This window comes from Myotis daubentonii, chromosome 2 (assembly GCF_963259705.1).
Source record: "Myotis daubentonii chromosome 2, mMyoDau2.1, whole genome shotgun sequence".
NCBI classification, from domain to species: Eukaryota; Metazoa; Chordata; class Mammalia; order Chiroptera; family Vespertilionidae; genus Myotis; species Myotis daubentonii.
In genome coordinates this window covers 47,728,595-47,744,106 of record NC_081841.1, presented here as the reverse complement: position 1 = coordinate 47,744,106, position 15,512 = coordinate 47,728,595, and the positions used below count along the sequence as shown (strand labels likewise).

Here is a 15,512-nt window from a genome sequence, read left to right as displayed (position 1 = left end):
GACACTTGGGCCCCCTTCACGCCCACCTGGGCGGTCTCGGTGCGGTCCCCGGAGCCATTACACCGCTCCCGCGCCGTCCGCAGCTCCAGGCGCTGCGTGAGGACCAGCCACTCCCGCCGCTATCCTCCACTCCGCGCCCTTCCCACAATGCCACTCCCCTCCCCCGGCCCCGTGGCTGGACTCTGGGGCACCCCAAAGTGCGCCCTCCCCTCCTCGCGCCCCCCTGTCCCCCCCCCCACTTCCATACCCAAGGGTTCCCAGTCTCCAGCCACCGCCACAACCCGGTTCTGGACTCAATGCCGGGCTCCAGGAGGGCGTGGGGCAGGTGTCCAGGCTGCGCGCAGCCTCTGCTCCCACTGCGACCGTCGATGCGCCGGGCATATGCGTACCCCGCACCCCCTCCCTCACCCCTCTCCCGATGTTCAGCCTCCGCCAGCCGCGATCGCTGCATCCCCAGCGAGCGGCGAGAGGGAGGCAGCAGGCTCGGGCACCAACAGAGACACCGTGTGACGGGCACTGCTCCCTGGTACTCAGCTTTGGTTAAAGAGCGGGCGCGCGGAAGGGGAGGGAACGGCGCGCTGGACGAGGAGGAATGGCTTCTTAACTTTCCACGTTAAACCTTCACGAGCCATGGATGAGCGCGGGCGACGCGGCTCCCAGTAGGAGGATGACGGCGATTGGAGACCCTCAGCTCCCGAGCGTGTCGCAGTAAGTGCGAGGCTGGCGGGCAGTGTGTGTGTGTGGGGGGGGGGGGGCGGGGGGAGGAGGGGGAGGCTCTGATGCAATCCGCCCCTAGAGGAGGAGAGCTAGGGGAGCGCGGGCTGAGGCAGCCACGCTGCTGTCTGAAGGTCGCCGGGAACCGCCGCCCTTCACCTTCCTCGGAAATCAGCCATACCCCGCCAAGGCTCCCCGCCCAGCGCTCGCAGACAGAGGCCACGTTCTCCCGGCCCAGGCAACTAGACCTTGACACAAAGGACATCACACCGCCGGGGATAAGATCCGGAAGCGAGGACACCTTGACTTCTCACCCTGTAACACTTTTCCCTTTATTGCCCAAGGTAGGGTGACTTTCCTGGCTCGAGGGAGCCAAGGGCGCGGCAGCGGGAGGAAAGGGATGTTGGCGATGTGCGGGGAGGTGACATAGAAGCCCTCCGTGCGGGCCTGGAAGGCAGGGGTGCGCCGCTGTGCCGGATGCATTTGGTTTTTGCTTTGGGGAAAGGGAAAGCCCAGGTCTCCTGTTGTTCCTAATGCACGTGGCAGCGTGAGGAGGCTCAGAGAGTCTTGATTTCACCTTCCCGTGGCGGTGGCTTACTTTTTGGTTCCGTTTTCATGGTGGGAGCGCGTGGCGCCCGACCTGGTTAAGTTGCACGAGGGTCAGGGACCGCGCAGGGCTGTGGGGAGAGCGCAGCCGATGCGAGGGCGCGACTGCATAGCCGAGGAGTGTTTGCATCCTGGGCATTGGGGCAATTTCCTGTGTCCATAGGGCCCAGAGGAGAGTGTGTGATGCCCCGAGGGTGTGCGGGCGACCGGCTGGGTTTCCAGGACTGGCCTCGGAGCTCGAGTAAACCGGATCACATTTGCCGCCCCTTGCTCTAGCTCTGCCCATCTCAGTAATGGAGAGGAGGAAGAGGATGCCGGGGAGGTGACTAAAGGATGCTAGCAGTGGTCACTGTCCTTTCCCGCCCTGAAGAGGTTCTTTACAAAATCGAGGAGGGAGGAGGAGAGAGGTGCTGGTCTGGGAACCAGGGTCGCTGGAGCTGGCGAACAAAAGGCCACCGCTTGCGCGTGGCCTGGGTTCGGACTGTCTCCCTTCCACTCCACCTCCTCGCCCCATCCCTAAACATGTTGCCACAAAAGGCCTTTAAACTGGCCGCGGTGCCGGGAGGAAAGCGCTCCACAGCCCTAGTGTGCGTCCCGGCCCCCCGCCCCCCCCATCCTCCTACCAGAGCGTCGGGCTCCTCTGCACCCACTGGGACCCCACACCATCCGGGGCTGCCTGGGCGCTGCTCCCCTGCGGAATCTCCCGCCCTTGGATTTGGGCAGAACTGTAGTCAGAGAAGGTGCAAGTGCATATGGCGGCAAAAGGAATTTCGCGGTAACAGCGTCCCGGCGTTTCCGGTGCCTTTTACAGGCTGCCTTGAGCTGGGGAGGGTGGTGCTACCGTTGAGAGCCCTTTGTGTCTCGCTCTGCAGCGCAGACCCAGTTTTTATCGCACCTATGGATTTGACATCTCTGCGGTGGGTTAATTTTTTTTTTTTTTAATATAAGAGGGAGGAGAGACTAAATCTACGGTTTGCAGACTGCAGGGCCCAGCAAGGCTGTAATTTGTCACCTTGATGGAAGAAATTGTGCAGTAACTCGTGCTTGTTCTGACGTCAGAGAGACAACGGAAAGAAAACCTGAGCTAGGTGGCTGCCTGCCCTCATTGTTACTAAACATGTCATGCAGGGTTGGGACCCTTGAAATCAATGTGAAACGGTGGGTCCCGGCACTAATCTCTGTGGGCCCCTTGGATTTTGGTTCACCCCCAACCTCAGATGGTTTTGCTATTCAGTCACTTCAGTCCTCAGTCTGTCCCTTAGGCATCGGGAAACCCACCTAGTTTGGTTGGAGATCTTAACCTTGATGAGGGTTTATTCTCTTTTTAAAAAGCACACCACATATTCAATAAATACTTGGGGGTCGGGGAGGGGCTTATTTTGTGGCTGGCAGCAACTAACAAGACAGTTCCTGTGAGGCTTCTATTCTGGGGGGCAGGGAGGAGACAGGCAATATATGCATGTATAAACGGCTTTCAGATATTTGTAAGTGCACTGCACTGGAGAAGCAAAGCAGGGTCATGTGTGTGTGTGTGGGGGGGGGGGAGGGTGCTTGTGGTAGATGACCCTCTAGGAGCGCCTGTGTGAGAGGGTGACATTTGTCCTGAAACTCAGAGACCAGGCATCTCTCTCTATTGCTAGTCCTGTCTTTTCCTCAATCTGGATGGTACCTGAGGCCAAAACCAGTCTACTCATCATTGTTCCTCTAATGTCCAGCAGAGTAGCTGCTTAATAAAATGCCCGTTGGATTGAGATCTTGCCAATCTTCGTCTCATTCACCTCTTTATGCTAGTGTTGACCCCCCCTTCTTTTCTACATCTCATTATTTGTTCTCCTTCTTCTAGGTTGAAACCTTAGTCTTTTTCTAGTCTGCTTCTCGCGTTCTCTCTTACCCTCTCCTCACTTCTGAGCAGCTGCCAGGCCCTTGCAAATGCTCCTCAAACCTATTTTCTCATCCCCAGTCCCAATGTCCAAGTTCAAGTCCTCTGTCACCTGACCTAGACTTGGCGATTCAAGTAGGGTGTTGGGATACAAGAATCATGAAACAGACATGGAGGTGCCCTGAAGAAACCAGGAAGTCCTTCCTCCGGGGAGGAAGATGCAAGCACAACACGTGGTTAAAAAGTAAAGTGGCTAATTGATGAGATATAACAGCTTTCTAGCTGGTCTTCTCCATGTCAAGCTCCCTTAATTCAATCTCGACACTTCCATGAGATCTGTATTTCTAAAACAATTTGCATTTTTTACAGGTAACTTTTTAAAATGTTATATATATAATTGATTTCAGAGAGGAAGGAAGAGATAGAAATATCAGTGGTGAGAGAGAATCATTGATTGACTGCTTCCTGCACGCCCCACACTGGGTGGGCATCGAGCCCACAATCCAAACATGTACCCTGACCAGGAATCCAACTGTGACCTCCTGGTTCCTAGGTCCATGCTCAACCACTGAACCACACCAGCCAGGCTCAGTTTGCACTTCTTAATGACCTTGCTTCTAAAAATCTTCAGTGGGTTCCCATCGCCCATAATTAAAGTATAAAATCCTCAGCCAGGCACTCAGGACCCTCCACAATCTGACTCCTCACCTCTCTCCATCTCTTTGTCCCAGTTCACCTTGTGCCCTCCCTGTCACTTTTCCGCCTCAATATCAGTGTTGATTCCAGACTAGAATGTCTACTGAAATTCTATATATTTGTGAAGGCCTAGCCCAATGCCAATTTTCTACCTCTTTGAATGTGTTCACTGATCACCTTTTAGCATTTTCATAAAGATTTGTTTACCATCTACCATCTAAAGGTGACTTAAGGTGTATGGGAAGATGTGTGTAGGTGATATACAGAAACTATGACATTGTACATAAGGGACTTGAGCTTCCATGGATTTTAGTATCCACAGGGGTTCTGGAACCAACCCTCTTAGGATATCAAGGGATGACTTGTTCCAGGTCTTAACTCTTCAGTCTAGGGACGTTGGGTAAGTTGTTTAGCATCTCTAAACCGCAGGGTGCTTTTTTGGTTTGTTTGTTTAATGGAAATAATGATCATAACGATGATGATGGTGGCAGTAGTGGTACCCATCTTAGTGAGTTATCCTGAAGATTTAATTAAGATAATGGATGTGAAGTGCTTGGCATGGTGTTAGCATTCCATCTATATTGAATTAAAAGGAACTTTGGGTTTCTCACCTATCCTAGGGAGTGGGGAAAGTTGGTCAGTCAAGTTCCCCTTGCCTCTGATATTCTATGACTCTCTAATCATTTAAAAATGCTTTTCAGAAAATAATATCTGAGGGAAATTACCCGAATCTTTTCAATCTGGGAGAATATGCATCTGTGAAGGGTGGTGTGGGTGTGGGGAAAGTAGGTGTGTGGAAGTAAGAACATTCAAAATCACATCATAGATCTAAAAAAAAAAACCACAAAAAAAACCCCCACACCTTGAAACATTGACCCTAAACTGAGTCATTGTTATACTTACTTTTGAAATTTAAACACATTATATTAATTGGTTTTCTAGGGACCACCTATGTGTCAGGAATTTAGTGATTAGGAATGCCCCATGGTTTGGGGAAACTGCAGGCACTGGGGCTGCAATCAAGGGACTCGGCCTCAAGTGAAGTTACCATGTGTCTTTGCCAATAATTAACTGGGTGCACTTGGGCAATTCGTTTTACATTTTTATGCCTCATTTATCATCTGTCTAAGGCTAATAATAGTATCTGAGCTGCCTAACTCAGAATTGTGAAGATAAAATGAGAACGGAATCTAGAAAATCCTTGAGCAAGTTAAAGGAACTATAATCATCTGAGGTTAAACACACTGCTAATGTTTATTTATTTATTATTATTTTTAAAAACATATTTTATTGATTTTAGAGAGAAACATCAATGATGAGAGAGAATCATTGATTGGCTGCCTCCTGCACGCCCCCTACTGGGGTTCCAGCCAGCAACTCAGGCATGTGCCCTGGGCCAGAACCCAACCTGGGACCCTTCAGTCCACAGGCCGCCGCTCTATCCATTGAGCCAAACCAGCTAGGGCATCACATTGCTAATGTTTAGAAGATGGGTTTAGATTAGTGACTCTCAACTCTGCCTTCACATTGGTCTTACCTGGGGTCTTTTTAAAGCTTTGAATGCCCAGACTCCATTTCCAGAGATTCAGATTTAGTTAGCCGGGGTAGAGCCAAGACGTGAGAGTTAAAAAACAAACAAACACAAACTCCACAAACACCAGGGATAATTCTAGTATGCAGTGGTTTGGAATTAAAAGCAGAAAAAACAGAATCAGAAATTACATGAAGACCTCCATATGTCAGTTGATAAAACGTAGTAATGTGAAATCACGATGGCTTTTCCCTTGACTCAACTAAACCAACCAGTTGTTGACATCATGGAGCCGCAGCCTCAGGTTACAATTTATAACCTGAATTTCCCCAATATAGAAGCCTGTCCAGTGAGTGATACAGCCGCAGCGGCATAAAGATTTAATGTGTGGGATCTCAGTTTCCATCCCTTAGGAGTGACAAAGAAGATTGGGAAAGAACGAGACAATGGAAAGCAAAAGGAAAAGGATAGGCTGGGCCCACGGTATTGGGGTGGGGGGCGGGGGGCAGGGAAGGGAGGAGAAGAGGCTCTGAGTGGGAGAGAGACAGGACAGAGTACAGGGAAGAAGTTGTGTTTGCTTTATTCACCTGGTTTTGTTAGGGTTATAAACTGGTGGCTAAAGAACCAAATGAAGCCTGTGAGTGTGTTTTGTGTGACCTACAGTTTCTTTTAAAATTGTGTGGCATTAGTTGTCAACATTTAAATATCATAATTTCATTTAAAGTCTGGATCTCTTGGATTTCTTGAAAGAAGAAGAAAAACATCTGGCTTTTTCTTACTAAAATAGATGGGATACATGTTCTCTCGTTGCTTATGTCCAATCTGCTTTGCTCTCTTATTCGGCCTACCTGGGCCCTGGCTGCATTTGTTTTTAACCCTGAGTCTAAATCTATAGGCCTTAATGCACATGAGAATCCTCTGGAGGGCATTTGAAATATCCATGCTTGGATGGGATCCTAGGTCAATTAAATCAGAAACTGGTGTGTGTTGGAAGGGAGCTTATCACTATTATTATTTAAAATCTTTTATTTTTTATTTTTTTTATTTTTATTGAATTTATTGGAATGACATTGGTTAACTAAATTATATAGGTTTCAAGTGTACAGTTTTATAATACATCATCTGTATATTGTATTGTGTTCACCACCCAAAGTCAAGTCTTCTTCTGTCACCGTTTATCCCCCTCTACCCTCTTCACCTGCCCTACCCCCTACCTCTAGTAAACACCATACTGTTGTCTGTCTATGAGGTTTGTTGTTTTGTTTTGTTTTATTTTGCTTAATTTTTCACCCAGCCCTACAACCCCCCTCTCTTCTAACAGCTGTCAGTCTATTTTCTATATCTGTTTCTATTTTGTTTATTTTGTTCATTAAGTTCCACATATAAGTGAGATTATATGGTATTTGTTTTTCTCTGACTGGCTTAATTAACTTAGCATAATACCCACCAGGTTCATATGTGTTGTTGCAAAAGGTAAGATTTCCTTCTTTTTTTTTTTTTTTTTTTTTTACTGTGGAGTAGTATTCCATTGTGTAAAGGTACCACAGCTTTTTTATCCACTCATCTACTGATGGGCACCTGGGCTGCTTCCAAATCTTGGCCATTTTAAACAACACTACAATGAGCATAGGGGTTCATGCTTTTGAATTAGTGTTTTGGGTTTCTTTGGATATATTCCCAGAAGTGGAATCACTGGGTCATAAGGCAGTTCAATTTTTAATTTTTGAGATAACTTCATACTGTTTTCCACAGTGGCTGCATCAGTTTTTATTCCCACCAAAAGTGCACCTGGAGAGGTTCCCCTTTCTCCACATCCTTGCCAACACCTGTTATTTGTTCATCTATAATAATAAAAGTGTAATATGCAAATCAACCGAACAGCAGAACGACTGTCCAGACAACCACACTATGACACACACTGGCGCCAGGCCAGCCAAGGCGGGTGCAATGCAATTGGTCAGCAGGTGGGGTGGGAGGAGTGGAGGAGGGGCGCCCCATCGCCCCATGATCGCCCCGCAGAGGGAGGTCCAGGCTACCCAGCTGGCGGTGCTGTGGCGGTTGTGCGGGGCTGGCCAGCGATCGCCCTGCAGATGGAGGCCCAGGTCAGCCAAGTGATCGCACCGCACGCCTGTCACCCGCAGAGGGAGGTGACTGGTGGTGGGGAATAGGGGGTAGTGCCACACAGATGGCAAGCAGTGGCAATGGTGGGGGCAGGGCCACCTGCCAGCAGTCAGGAGAAGGAAAGCTCCAATAGGCCCTGATCACCGGCCAGGCCTAGGGACCCTAACTGAGGGGTCCCAGATTGCGAGAGGCCACAGGCCAGGTAGAGGGACACCCCGCCCCCCCCCCCCCCACCACCCCATGCACAAATTTTGTGCACCAGGCCTCTAGTTTATTGATAATAGCTATTCTGACAGGTGTGAGCTGATATCTCATTGTGGTTTTAACTTGCATTTTTCTGATGATTGGTGATGTTGAGCATCTTTTCATGTGTCTATTGGCCATCTGTATGTCCTCTTTGGAGAAGTTTCTATTCAAGTTCTTTGCCCATTTTAAAAATTAGTTTGTTTGTTTTTTGTGTTGAGTCGAATAAGTTCTTTATAAATTTTGGGTATTAACCCCTTACCAGATATAATAGCAGATATGCTCTCCTGTTCAGTGGGTTGTCTTCTCATTTTGTTGATGGTTGGTTTCCTTGCTGTGCAAAAGCTTTTTAGTTTGATATAGTCCCATTTGTTTATTTTTTCAGTTTGTTTCCCTTGCCTGAGGAAACATATCAGAAAAAATGTTGCTATAAGAAATATCCAAGATTTTACTGCCCATGTTTTCTTCTAGGATTTTTATGGTTTGAGTCTTACATTTAATTCTTTAATCCTTTTTGAGTTTAATCTTGTGTGCTGTATAAGAAGGTGGTCTAGTTTCTTTTTTTTTTTTTTGCACCTATCTGTCCAACACAGTTTTCCAGTACCATTTATTTAATAGACGATCTTTACCCCATTGTATATTCTTGCCTTCTTTGTTGAATATTAATGACAATAAATATATGAGTTTATTTCTGGGCTGTCTAATCTGTTTCATTGATCTATGTGTATGTTTTTATGACAGTACCATGCTGTTTTGATTATTATGGCCTTGTAGTATAGTTCAATATCATTTGCATGATTACTCCAACTTTGCTTTTCTTTCTCAAGATTGTTGTGGCTATTCAGGATCTATTGTAGTTCCATATATGTTTTTGGAATATTTGTTCTAGTTCTGTTAAATACATCATTGATATCTTGATAGGGATTGGGTTGAATCTATAGATTGTTTTGGGTATTATGGACATTTTAATGATATCAATTCTTCCTATCCATGAACATGGTATATGCTTCCATGTAGTTGTATCTATTTCAATTTATTTCTTTGGTGCTTTATAATTTTCCAAGTACAGGTCTTTTACATCCTTGGTTACACTTATTCCAAGGTATTTTATTTTTTGATGCAGTTTTAAATGGGATTAGTTTCTAAGTTTCCCTTTCTAATAGTTCATATAGTTTCTTATAGTTCCCTTATTGGTGTACGTATAAAAATGCAACTGATTTCTGGATATTTATTTTGTATCCTACTACTTTACTGAATTTATCTATCAGTTCTAGTAGTGTTTTGGTGGAGTCTTTAGTGTTCTCTCTATATAATATCATGTCATCTGCAAATAATGACAGTTTTGCTTCTTCCTGTTCAATTTGGTTGCCTTTCATTTCTTCTTCTTGTCTGATTGCTGTGGCTAGGACTTCCAGTACTTTGTTGAATAAGAGTGGTGAAAGTGGACATCTCTGTCTTGTTCCTGATCTAAAGGGACACACTTTTCATTTTTGCCCATTGAGTATGATGTTGGATGTGGGTTTGTCATATTTGCCTTTATTATGTTGAACTAGAGGCCCGATGCACAAATTTGTGCATCAGTGGAGTCCCTCAGCCTGACCTGTGGCCAAAACCAGCTCTCCGACATCCCCTGAGGGGTCCCAGACTGCGAGAGGGTGCAGGCCAGGCTGAGGGACCCCACTGGTGTGTGATCGGGGCCGGGGAGGAATGTGAGAGGTTGGCCAGCCAGAGGGGAACCGCGGGAGGGCTCCAGGGCATGTCCAGCCCGTCTTGCTCAGTCCTGGTCAGCCAGACCCCAGCAGCAAGCTAACCTACTGGTCAAGCGTCTGCCCCCTGGTGGTCAGTGCACATCATAGCGACTGGTTGTGTGGTCGACTATCTGCTCCCTGGTGGTTAGTGCACGTCATAGCGAGTGGTTGAGTGACCTTAGCATATCATAACCATATTACACTTTGATTGTTTGAATGGCCGACCAGACAACCAGACCCTTAGCATATTAGGCTTTTATTATATAGGATTATGTTCCCTCTATTCCCACTTTGCTGAGAGATTTTATCATAAATGGGTACTGAATTTTATCAAATGCTTTTTCTGCATCTATTGATATTATCATGTAGTTTTTATCCTTCATTTTGTTTATGTGGTGTGTGACATTTATTAATTTGCAGATATTGTACCAACTTTGCATCCTCAGAATAAATCTCACTTGATCATGGTATATGATCTTCTTAGTGGATTGCTGGATCTGGTTTGCTAATATTTGTTGAGGATATTAGCATCAATGTCTATCAGGTATTGGCCTATAATTTCCTTTCTTTGTAGTGTCCTTATCTGGTTTTGGAATTGAATAATGATGGCCTCATAAAATAAGCTTGGGAGTCTTCTCTCCTCTTGAATGTTTTGGAATAGTTTGAGAAGGATAGGTATTAGTTCTTATTTGACTGTTTTATAAAATTCATCTGTGAAGCCATTAGGTCCAGGACTTTTGTTTATTGGGTGGTTTTTTTAAATTATTTTTTTTATTACTACTTCAGTTTCGGTAGTTGTAATTGATCTGTTCAGATTTTCTGATTCTTTCTGATTTAGTTTTGGAAGGTTGTATGTTTCTAGGTATTTATTCATTTTGTCCAGATTGTTCAATTCCTTGGCATATAGTTATTCATAACATTTTCTTACAATTCCTTATATTTCTGTGGAGTCAGTTATTCTCTTTCATTTTTGATTTTATTTATTTGGATCCCCTCTTTTTTCCTTGATGAGTCTGGTTAAATGTTTGTCAATCTTGTTTATCTTTTCAAAGAACCAGCTCTTGGTTTCATTGATCTTTTGTATTGTTTTTTAGACTATTTCATTTATTTCTGCTCTGAATTATTATTATTTCTTTTCTTTTACTCATTTTGGGCTTTGTTTATTGTTCTTTTTCTAGATCCTTTAAGTGTAAAGTTAGATTGTTTGAGATTTTTCTTGTTTCTTGAGGTAGGCCTGTAATGCTATGAATTTCCCTCTTTAGACTGCTGTCACTGTTGTCCCATAGATTTTGGGAGTGTGTGTTCCCATTTTTATTTGTTTCAAGGTATCTTTGGATTTCTTCCTTGATCTTCATTGTTAATCCATTCATTGTTTAGTAGCATGTTATTTAGCTTCCATGTCTTTGTGTGTGTGTGTTTTTCCTTTTTTTCCCTTTGTGATTGAGTTCTAGTTTCATATCATTATGGCCAGAGAAGATGCTTGATATTATTTCAATCTGCTTATATTTATTGAGACTTGTTTTGTATCTTAACATGTGGTCCATCCTAGAATATGTCCCGTGTGCACTTGAAAAGAATGTATATTCTGCTGCTTTGGGGTGAAATGCTCTGAAGATAGCAATCAATTAAATCCTTTAAGGCTGCTGTTTCCTTTTTGATTTTCTGTGTGGAAAATCTATCCATTGATGTTAATGGGGTTTTAAAAACCCCTAGTATGGCTAAATTACTGTTGATCTATGGTTATATACTCTTGTTGGATTGATCCATTTAACATTATATAATATCCTTCTTTGTCTCTTGTTATGGCCTTTGTTTTGAAGTCTATTTTGTCAAAAATAAGTATTTCTGCCCAAGTTTTTTAAAATTTTCATTTGCATGAAATATCTTTTTTTACTCTTTACTTTTATTCTATGTGTATCTTTTGTGTATCTTTCATTCTGAGGTGGGTCTCATGTAGAGTGCATATGTATGGGTCTTACTTTCTTATTAATTCAGCTCCCCTATGTCTTTCGAATGGAGCATTTAAGGCATTTACAGTTAAAGTGACTATTGATAGGTATATATTTATTGCCATTTTATTATTTTTTAAATAAAATGTTTATTGTTGGAAGTATTACATATGTCTCTCCCCCCCACATTAACCCTCCAGGCCCTTACCACCTCACTGTCTGTGTCCATGGGTCATGCATATATGCATACAAGTTTCTTTGGTTGACCTCCTCCCACCCACCCACCCAGCCCCACCTTCCCTCTGCTGGGTGTGGGTGTGTATGGGAAAGACCAAGCTGCACACCAAGACCAGCTTTTACCAGCACTGGGCCCAGGGGCAAGTCAGCAAAAGTCCCAAGGCATCCCAAGATCTGCCTCCACCTGCTCGTTGCCTGACAGGCTCTGTCATTGAAAGATACTCTGGTGGTACTCGAGTTGCATGAGGCAGGTTCTCAGTGAGTTGCCAGGTAGGGCGAGCGGTGTTCACCAGACCGATACAGGTTCAAACTTAGTGCCAGTTCTGGGTCTGAAGTCACTCAGCTAATGTCCCAGGATAGATCAAATCTACCTGTCACCTGCCGGGTGCTGGCAGACCTTTGTGGTGGCACAGGTTCTCAGAGAGTCATCAGAGTGAGGCCAGCAGAGTTTATCAGGACCAAAAAGACCAACATTTGGCTGTCTGAAGGGTGGGCTCTGCACCATCCGAGCGAGTTAGGGGAAATGGTCCCCATCCTACAGCCACTCAACTTCGTCTCCTAGATTATTTTTTCAAAGCATCTGAAGTGATTCCTATTTCTAGTCAGAACGGAGGACCACTGGTCTAGGTCACCTATTCAAAAGATTTGTCCACAGGTCCATCATCTTTTCTCTGATTATGATCCATTAAGAAATAGTCTATAGAGTCATAAATCCAGAGGATTTCAGAACTGGGGGAGATCTTTGAGAGTGTATCAGTGAATCTGCCTTTCCTATTTTAAGGTGAGAATAGAGAGACCCAGAGAAGGAAAAGACTATAACATCATTTAGAATTGGATTATAAAATGTTTTCTCTTTTCAAATAAAGGTATGTTTTAAAATGTTTCTATTTATAAGTGATCCTCTTTACATGCACCATTTTGTGGTGCTTTAAAATTCTTATTATTTGTTTTTTTAAATATTTTGTTGGGAATTAACTGTCATAGCTTAGCCAGGACTTAAAAATAAACAAACCCCCATTCATTGTTTTCTTTTTAAATATATATTTTTATTGATTTCAGAGAGAAAGAGAGAGATATAAACATCCGTGATGAGAGAGAAACTGATCACTCGCCTCCTGCACATCCCCTATTGGGTATCGAACCCGCAACCCGGGCATGCGCCCTTGACAGGAATCGAACCTGGGACCCTTCAGTCCACAGCCTGACGCTCTATCCACTGAGCCAAACTGGCTAGGGCCCATTCATTGTTTTTAATTCAATAGCAATTCTTGAACAGAGATATCAATTGAGCAGATACATACATGTGCCAATAAAAAGAATTTTCTCAAAGGCTGTTCTTTCCAGGCTGTTTTCAACTACGTAAGTTTTTAGTAATTACTTAACTATGAATTTTTGTCGGTGAAAAGATATTTTGAACTTTGTGGTATTTACACTGCTCAGGTACATTCACTGCTCTAATTAAATTATGCTTCAATAAAAAAAGTAATATGTAGTCATTTTCCTATATCTAGTTACAGTTTGAATTCATTAACTTCTGGAGTTTATCAGTATTTTCTTTCTTTGGAGAAATCACATTTTCAAAACATCTGCATAGGGTAGGTTAATTCCCAGGCATCATAGGCTGGGTATATTGACAACATACCTTAAAATATCACATGGGCACCTGAACAGAAGAGGAATTGTGGAGCTGTAGGAGCAGGTGTCATGATACTGTGAACAAGATAGGATTCAGGGACAATCTGTCTAAGGAAGTGAGCAGCTCATTTCCCTGCCCCAAACAGAGTTTCCTTTAACACAGAGCTTCTCACCCTCAGCACTACTGAGTTTGGGGGCCAGATAACTCTTTGTTGGGGCTGGTTGTCCTGAGCATTGTATGTTTAGTAGCATCCCTGATCTCTTTCCACGAGAAGCTGGCGGCACCCCTTCACTTGTGAGGATCAAAATGTCTCCAGACATTGCCAAATGCCTCCCAAAGGATGGGGGGCATTTAATAGAAGGCTTTACTGTAACACTTCATCACAGGTAAACACTCAGTCACAGGTTGGTCATTGGAGAAAGACATCACAGAGAAATTTGGTTTGAAATTTAAAAATAAAAAAGCATGCATGCAAGCAAGCTGGGCTTTGAAAGAAATGTAGGCATGGGCTTGGTGGGAAGGAGTGGGAGGGAATTAGTTCAGGGCCAAGGGATTGATGTGAACAAAGCAGAAAACTGGGTAACATTGCAGGACTGGAAGGTTCAGAAAGAAAGTCATAGAAGAGAAAAATTAAAGAGAACTTTATGAGCAATCGAGGCTTTGAATTTGAGGTTCCAGAGATTAGACTTTATCCTGTAGACGTTAGGAGCAATTATGACTGGTGGGGTAGGGGGAGAGGAATGTATAAGACATATTTTCAGGAAGAATCTGTGCCTGTAGGTGGGAGAGGGGAGGGATCAGTACGTAGCATGGAGGAAAGCAAAGGCGTTGAAAAGAATGAGAGGAAGGGAAGGGGCACTGTGAAAGAATGTTGATAAGACTTAGTGACTGATTAGATATGAGGTAGCAATGAAGTGACATCCAGCTGGATTCCAGGCCTAAGGCATGAGGAGAATGAACGTTATCTTTAACAGAAACGGAAAAGGTGATGTGTGAGGTCAGGTGACGCATTCAGTTAGGCATGTGGAGTTCGAGGGAATGGCAGACATCCACATGGAGAAGTCCAGAGGGCAGCTGTAGTCTGGATAGAGTTTGTGGAAATTTTTCTGAGCAGGAAGGAACCTGAAAGTTCATCTCCCTCCACCCTTCTCATTTTACAGATGAAGAAACATGTGGCACGTTAAGTGATGTGCTTATTATCAAGTAGTATTTATGGGGGAGATCCTATTTCATAATCCAAAGGAATTCTAGTTTTACAAAATGAAAATGCCTGGGGGGAAAAAGATGCCCTGTGAGATGAACATGACACTGAAGGCTTGAAACCGTAAAAAGGAAAGACTTTGGAGGAAAGCCTGGAGGGCGAGAGCCACCCCTACACTGAGGGGCGGGGGGGGAGGCGGGGAAGAAGGGAGCTGGCAAAGGAAGCCAAGAAGCAGCACTTAAGGAGGCCGTGAGGAGCAAGTTGGTGGAGGTCGGTGAACAGTGCTCCATGCTCCGGAAGGAACTGAAGAGCATGTGGACTGAGAAAAAAAGTCCTCTTGTCTTGATTAGGAAATAGTAGCAAGAGTAGCCACCATAACCATAGTCACCGTAGCTTACAAGAACCAGGCCGGGCCCTGGCTGGTTTGGCTCAGTGGATAGAGCGTCGGCCTACGGACTGAAGGGTACCAGGTTCGATTCCGGCCAAGGGCACATGCCTGGGTTGTGGGCTCGATCCCCAGTAGGTGGCGTGCAGGAGGCAGCCAATCAATGATTCTCTCTCATCATTGATGTTTCTATCTCTCTCTCCCTCTCCCTTCCTCTCTGAAAAAAAAAAAAAATTAAAAATAAAAAAGAACCAGGCCGGGCACTGCTGTAAGTGCTGCACATGGACCCAACCGTGGAATCATTATAACGACTGTACGAGGTGGGTCTTACTTTATCTCAATTTCACAGAAGAGGAAACTGAGGCGAAGAGGCATTAACCTACTTGCCCAGGGTCACTCAGCTCCTAAATGGCGGAGCCAGAGTTTGCCAGTCGGGCGTGGTTTCGGGGGAATGATGAGGCCAGGAGCAAGTTGTTCAGCCTGTTGGCAGTAAAGAGAGGAGGGGCAGGTGGTAGTTCATAGTCCTAGACACGGTTACTTCCCAGATACAGAGCTGAGAGTGACTG

General features: G+C 44.7%; 1 protein-coding gene across 4 annotated transcripts in view; it reads left to right on the top strand.

The window, feature by feature from the left end:
* Nucleotides 1-374: 374 nt before the first annotated feature.
* SLC38A1 (solute carrier family 38 member 1) overlaps nucleotides 375-15,512 on the top strand; it is a 73,353-nt gene continuing 58,215 nt past the window's right edge. For 2 of the 4 annotated variants that reach the window (XM_059682654.1, XM_059682651.1), the window contains exon 1: nucleotides 821-1,058. The gene's annotated coding sequence lies outside the window, so the exon portion shown is untranslated. Of the gene's footprint in view, nucleotides 709-820; nucleotides 1,059-15,512 lie in introns of those variants that run through there. The other 2 variants (XM_059682652.1, XM_059682653.1) reach the window with 2 other exon arrangements.